A 6,607-nucleotide genomic window follows, 5' to 3' on the forward strand; every position below is an offset into this window, starting at 1 on the left:
ACATACCTCAGTACCTTGTACTCAGTACCTACCAGTTTACCTCAGTAGCAGTGCTAAAAGAACCATTCTGAAATATAATTTCAACTAACAAATAGGATGAAATAAAAGTTGATAACCCTGGACCGGGCGCGCTGGCGTATAAAATACGTCAATCTTTGAAAACCAAGGATTTCAGCATTGTACGTACATTCTGGGCTATAATGGTCTCGTGTACTTTGACTGCCTATATTGCGAGTTTTCAAAGTTCGAGGTACTGTAGCTAATTTTTTAGATCAGCAAGATGAACCCGTCACCAGTGGAGTACAAATTACGCCGCGCGACCTGCCGTGTACCTTTATATCTGTATCACCTATAAATGTACTAATTTCAACAAATAAAGATTAACTTTATAAAAAATCGTTTGTTATCATATATGCACATATCATGGGCAAAGTACGCATTTTGCCCGGTCGTGTAAAAAAACAGTCGCGCCATAATTCTTTAACCAAACTACTTTCAGTTTATAAATTACGTAGGTCTACGCGGAAGATGCTATATTTTGACTCAACACACTTTCTGATGTGACTGAGGTACCTATTAAGTAAATTATTATAATATAAATATCAATTTGATCTTACAATACCTTCAAATGATCTTCAAAACAGAATATCATCGATAGGTAAGAGTCAGGAGCAGCCTTGAACCATTTATTCCGTATAGCTTGTGCTTAAGGCACGGGAATGAATATCTTCTCCAGGCTTTTGTTTCGACGTCGAGATGAAATTTGGAACAAAAAATCATTTATAATTCTATTTTGAATTCATGTTTTCGGTACTAGACGACATTTTTAGGATGCAAACTCCGCCGATTCCCGGAAACTCTCGCCGCGCTAAAGAAGGCGACGGAATACAGCGATACTCCACTGGTGACTACTGCCTTGTGACGTCACATCTCAATCAAGATGGAGGCACTGTGTTTAAGCGCAACATGAAATTTTCCGACTTTCAAAACGTTTTAAAGTGCATACCCCAGATGCAGGAAATAAAAGTGACTATACTAATGTTTCTTTTTTAGGCTAAACTTTCAAATTCAGCAATTAAAAAAAATTAGTGCACTTCCCTATTCGGTGGCAGAGATCATTAATATATATAATGAGCAAAAGGGGACCGATTACGCTTCCTTTTGGAACACCTGATGTAACTTTTACTGCATCAGAGCTAATTCCGTCGAGAACTACTTTTTGTTTACCATTACTGAGAAAAGTCGTGTATCCAGTTTACAACTGTTACGTTTAATCCTCATGACTGTGATTTGAATAAAACTTTCTTGTGAGGTACCGTGCAGAAAGCTTTCTTAAAATTTAGAACTAGTGCTTCAACTTGTCGTTTAGATTCACCTGATTTCAGAATGTCGTGAAGACAGAGGACGAGCTTAGTTTCGCATGATCTACCTTTTCGGAATCCGTGCTGACAGTCATGGAGGAAGTTACGTCTGCGCAAGAAAGTCATGATATTGCTAATGACGATATGCTCAAGTATCTTGCCTATAATCGATGTAAGTGAAATTGGACGGAAGTTGCTTGGGTCATGTCGGTTTCCCTTTTTAAATATGGGTGTAACGATTGCAAATTTCCAGTATGGCGGTAACTTTCGTTCGGAAAGTGACTTCTTGATCATAATTTTAAGGAAGGTGCGATATGTGGAGATAACTCCCTCAGGGCACATGCTGACACGTATCCCCACGGCGAGAAGAACGAGTAAGAAGATATAACTGTAAGTTGCCCTACTTGACTGAGCTGTTTCCGTTTACGGACGACTACACACCCTCTTCCCATTGCTTTGATATTCCTCGACGAGATACTTAGCGAGGAGAGGATTATAACAGGGGGTGCGTTGCGACTTGCCAGCCGTAGTGGGGAGGGACGATAATGTGATTAATCAATAGTCAACAACCATGAAATCTGCCGACCGCAAGGAAAAACATTAAGTCTATTTAATCTATTTACGAATATACCTCTTGACGAACATACGCCACTAGTAGCTGGATTCAACAATCCCTTTTTTAAATGAAAAAACGACGTCCGAAATTGAAAAAATCTTCGATGAGTAAAAGTGAGAATGTATCAACAGGACTAGATTGAATCTACTGAATATAAATAGTTAAATCGTCTTTAGTCTTTCACTATCACAGCATTGTATCGTTCTCACTATTTGGGATAGAAGGATGCACTAATTGCAAGTTCTTCTTTCTCTAGTTCTTTTTCCTCCACCTCCACCTTGATTCGGGGGTGATCACTTGTCGAATCGACGCTAATGTTGGTACTCTTATGTCCTGATAGTAGATGTGGTCACTTATGAACCCTATGGCCGAGTAAATCTTCTCCTTGTTGACCTTAAGGATCGCACATTCCCCTGGAATCATGATTTCAATGAAGGGCCAAAGGGCTTATTCTTTTCTTTCCTCCTGGCTGCGTTGCTCCGAAGCCGTCACAATCTGTGGATGAAAGGTTCGATATTATGTATTTCATATACGTGCTTTCCTTTCGTACAACATGAGGATCTGACGTAAGATGCGCCTCACGAATGAAACATTCCCCAAGGATATTATGTAACAGCTATTGCCGCGTACTCCACGACAGGCCTAATGAGCGCCTAGTGCAAGAGTATAATAAGTTTATCATTGCAATGAGAATATATTTTTGTACGGAAGCATATTGAGGTATGAGCATTCAGACATAGAGAGCTCTCTTTAACCTTTACACCCAATTTCACCCTAAAGCTATACCTCCCCCCCTTCACGCCATAGAATAGAAGAAGGAAACGGGGTCAACCACCAATGAGAAGAAGACATCTGGACGACCACAACGCGAAAGAAGACTGAAGGCGTGCGTGGTACCCTCTCCCCCCACAAACACTGCTCCTCTTTGAAGACCCTAAAAAAACGACTCTTTCTACCACAAGCCACAACCCTCAATATCCTCACTTCTCGACACCCAAACCCCATCCTCCATCTTACCCCCTCCCTTCAAGCACCTAGATCTATATAAGGAAGAACTTACGTCACACTTAATAATGTTTTTGCAACAACGAAAGACGTTGTGTTAAAATGAAACCCATTGGAATTATTGCAATGTCTAAGTTTACTAGCTACAGCTGACATATGTTCTGGAGCCTGTATGAACCAAAGTACCAACATTTGATGCGTAAGAACCAAGAGGACGTCGAAAATAAAATTAAAACCGTGAACTCATTTGTGTAGAAATTCGAAGTGTTTACGAATTGTCCATTTCACTTCACCGTTCATCGGAAAATTGAAAATGATCCAACTCCACACGTCTCGACGCGTACGATTCAAAACAGTCTGCTATTAGTGGTGCGACTTACATTCGATCGGCGACGATTCCACTTCATATGTAATTAAGAGGCAATCTTAAGGACTTTCAGTTGATTTATCCTCAACATTAAATATATTACACTTGTGATCGTTAGATCACCGGATAATTCCAATCCAATTTTACATTATTTTGCAGCATATTAATTTTGAAATATGCGAAAAATAGAAGGGAAAAGTTATTGGTTTGATATCATTCGTCAATAGGAACATAAAAATTTCGTTAGCAGCCCCAATTATGGCTCACTTGTCCGTGAAATTCAGACCAGATTGCTCGTGAGCGACGCGAGTGGCGAATTTTTAAACCAAGTTTTATATGGGGTGGATGATGAGAAATCTAGAGGGCGCTTTGATGATCCTCTACTCAAATACTCGCGAGCAAATTCACTGCATAGGCATTTGGAAAGAATCAACTAACCATTTCCACGAAATGAACATCACCTAACCGCAGAGCAATGCTTTTCGTGCTGTCCCTCGGGAGACGGAGAACACGGCGAAGCACAAACAAAAGAATACTGAAGAATACCACGGATAGACCCTCCTGAGAAATGAGTGAATTAGCAAAACTGTCTCTTTAAGAGTGGTTCAGCCAATACCCGTAATAGATTCCAGAGCAGCGGATAAGGCTGTTTTTGGAGTACTCGTATTGGCCATGACAAGGTGAATTATTTCAAGTAACAATGTCTGGGGGTGAGAGTGAGTTATATTTTATTTACGAATGAAAATTATCGCATTCTGAGAGCTGTTGAATATGAAAGTGAAACGCTCCATGAGTCATTCATTGCTCGAGGTAAAATACGATTGTGACATTGAAATGAACCGTTCCGAGAAAGAAAGCCTTAAAAATGAGCCGTTACTCGCGCGCAGTAAAGCAAATACATAATGACCCAGAAGCAAAGGGTCACACGCCAATTCAAATGCCTCGCATAAACAGTAATATTTGCCTACAAATAAGTTGATTGAAAATGGGCAATGGATTTTCCCTTATCGAGCTTCAGCTACTGCATCTGAACTTTATACCTGATACGTTAAAAATAGAGTTAAATCAAAAATTTGGCTTGAGAGACTATATTTTTAACAATCACAAAAATTTCGAATCGTGAAGTGGCACATGAGATTAAAAGTGGCAGTATCTTTTCAATCTCGGATTGATAATGAATTAATAAAGACAGTATGGTTCATTCTGCTAGTTAGGCTGTCACTTATTGATCTCCCAAACAATGAATGTATTAGATAACACTGACATTTTCCTACTTCGATCCCAAATTCGCAAGCACAGAATAACCCTCCTCAAACACTGCGCGGGAATCGAGTTAAAGACTGCAATGGATTGGGAAAGACGACGCTTCGGAAGTTACTCCGAATTCGGCAACTTTTGAATTGTCTGTAAGAATGAAGCCGCAACCATTTGAATTATTTCCAGTCGCGAGTAACTAAAACGGAACCATAGAAAAACTACCTAGCGATATTTCAAATCCCCAATGCAATCTAAGTGCTAACTGGAGTTGCAGTCTTTGATTCTCAAAAAGGATAAGTTGCCATTAATCCTCTGGGCTACTAAGACTATCACCGAAAGATAGACCGCACTTAAAAATAGACTCGATGGCATTGTTGAGTCATTCCGCGATGTAAAAGGAGTGTGTTAATCTCACAGTATGGGTGTACTCAGTTTTGGGGGTTTGGAGGGGACAACTACCCCTCCCTCCAGAAGCGAAAATTTATGAAATTCAAAACGAAATTTTGAAACAAATTGTATTTTGAAGAAAAAATGGTTTGAGCATAAAACGAGTACTTAAAGAAATATTTTTTTCAAGCAAAATATTTAGAAAATGGACTACGGCTTGCCCCTTCCCCTAGCTGTGATCCAGGTTACACCCTTGTCTCGGTGGTCTTGGGATGACAACTGTCACTATGTCTAAACATAGGAGATAATACTGAATGCGGGTGAGGTGACGTCGAGATGCCAGTAAAAGAAGAAGGCAGGGATATGGACAAGTGAACAAAACAACCAACTAACGACGTGTAATCTAGCGATTAACTTACTATTTCAAGTCAGAACATCCCGAATGAACTTTAAAATGCATCTAACTTACTGCCATCTGACTCATCCACAATCCTTGATAATCAATACTCACCACTATGAATTGCAATTGCAGGCGCAATACATAGTTAAGGATTTGGAGGACAAAGCGACTGATCCAGGAAAATATTCAGTTCATCCCTGTAAATAAAATTCAATTGAACTCAAAATAAGGAACAATATACGAAAGGTTATGGAATTCCCTCTCCCAGAAAAAGATCCACCGATTAAAGTGACATTAATCAAGGTTATCTGTAAAATAAATTAGCATGCATGAAATTCTGCTAAAAACCCTAATCAAAGTAACTCAAATCAAGTCTTTCTATCATTAAATAGTTTCAAACAACGTCTATGATAACATCACCCACACCATATCGGGTTTACTTTTAACCTTACGAAAAAATAAGGTTACCATCTTGACATTTTTAGCGTTAATACCTATAGTATATCCCATTCCGACATTTTCCCGATCACTGATATGAGAATTGAATCACACTGCGATAAATAACTATCGGCTGGCTAGTGGCTAACCTTTTATGAATCGCCCGAAAGTGCACCACTACAATTTTAAGGACGAACTCACTTCAATTCAACCTCAACTCCTCACGATCTATATTCAATTTCTAGACTCGAAAATGGCGCATTTTTCCAGTCGTCACAATAAAGAATATATACAACTCCTGATAACGTGGACTTGTGCGCCTTCTTGAAAAAAATCTGAAGCACTTAAAAAAAACTTGAATAACGAATGACACATGAAATTTTGAAAAGTTGACATCGGCGAGTTACAGCATTCCGTTAAACGTGAAAAAATCTACCGAAGAAAATGTTACTCTTGACCGGAATTCAAGACCGAATATTATGTAATAATCAAATGAAGATAGCATTACCGCTGCATCTCGTGGGGATGACTAACTACTATTTGATGTACGGGTGAAATCCGATAGATCATAATTCCACCCACCACATTACTCAACATTCCCGCTCTGTTCTTCGAGAAGTTTTGAAAATTATAGTGCAGGCGTAGTTTGTGTCGCTCATAGATTCATCGTCATCAACTATTTCCACCCTTGCGAACGAGGTATTACATTCCCGTGATCCATTTTAGCAGGCTTCATCATGAGCTAACTATCGCATTAGCACTTTCTCCCGTCTAAA

This window comes from Ischnura elegans, chromosome 1 (genome assembly GCF_921293095.1).
Source record: "Ischnura elegans chromosome 1, ioIscEleg1.1, whole genome shotgun sequence".
NCBI classification, from domain to species: domain Eukaryota; kingdom Metazoa; phylum Arthropoda; class Insecta; order Odonata; family Coenagrionidae; genus Ischnura; species Ischnura elegans.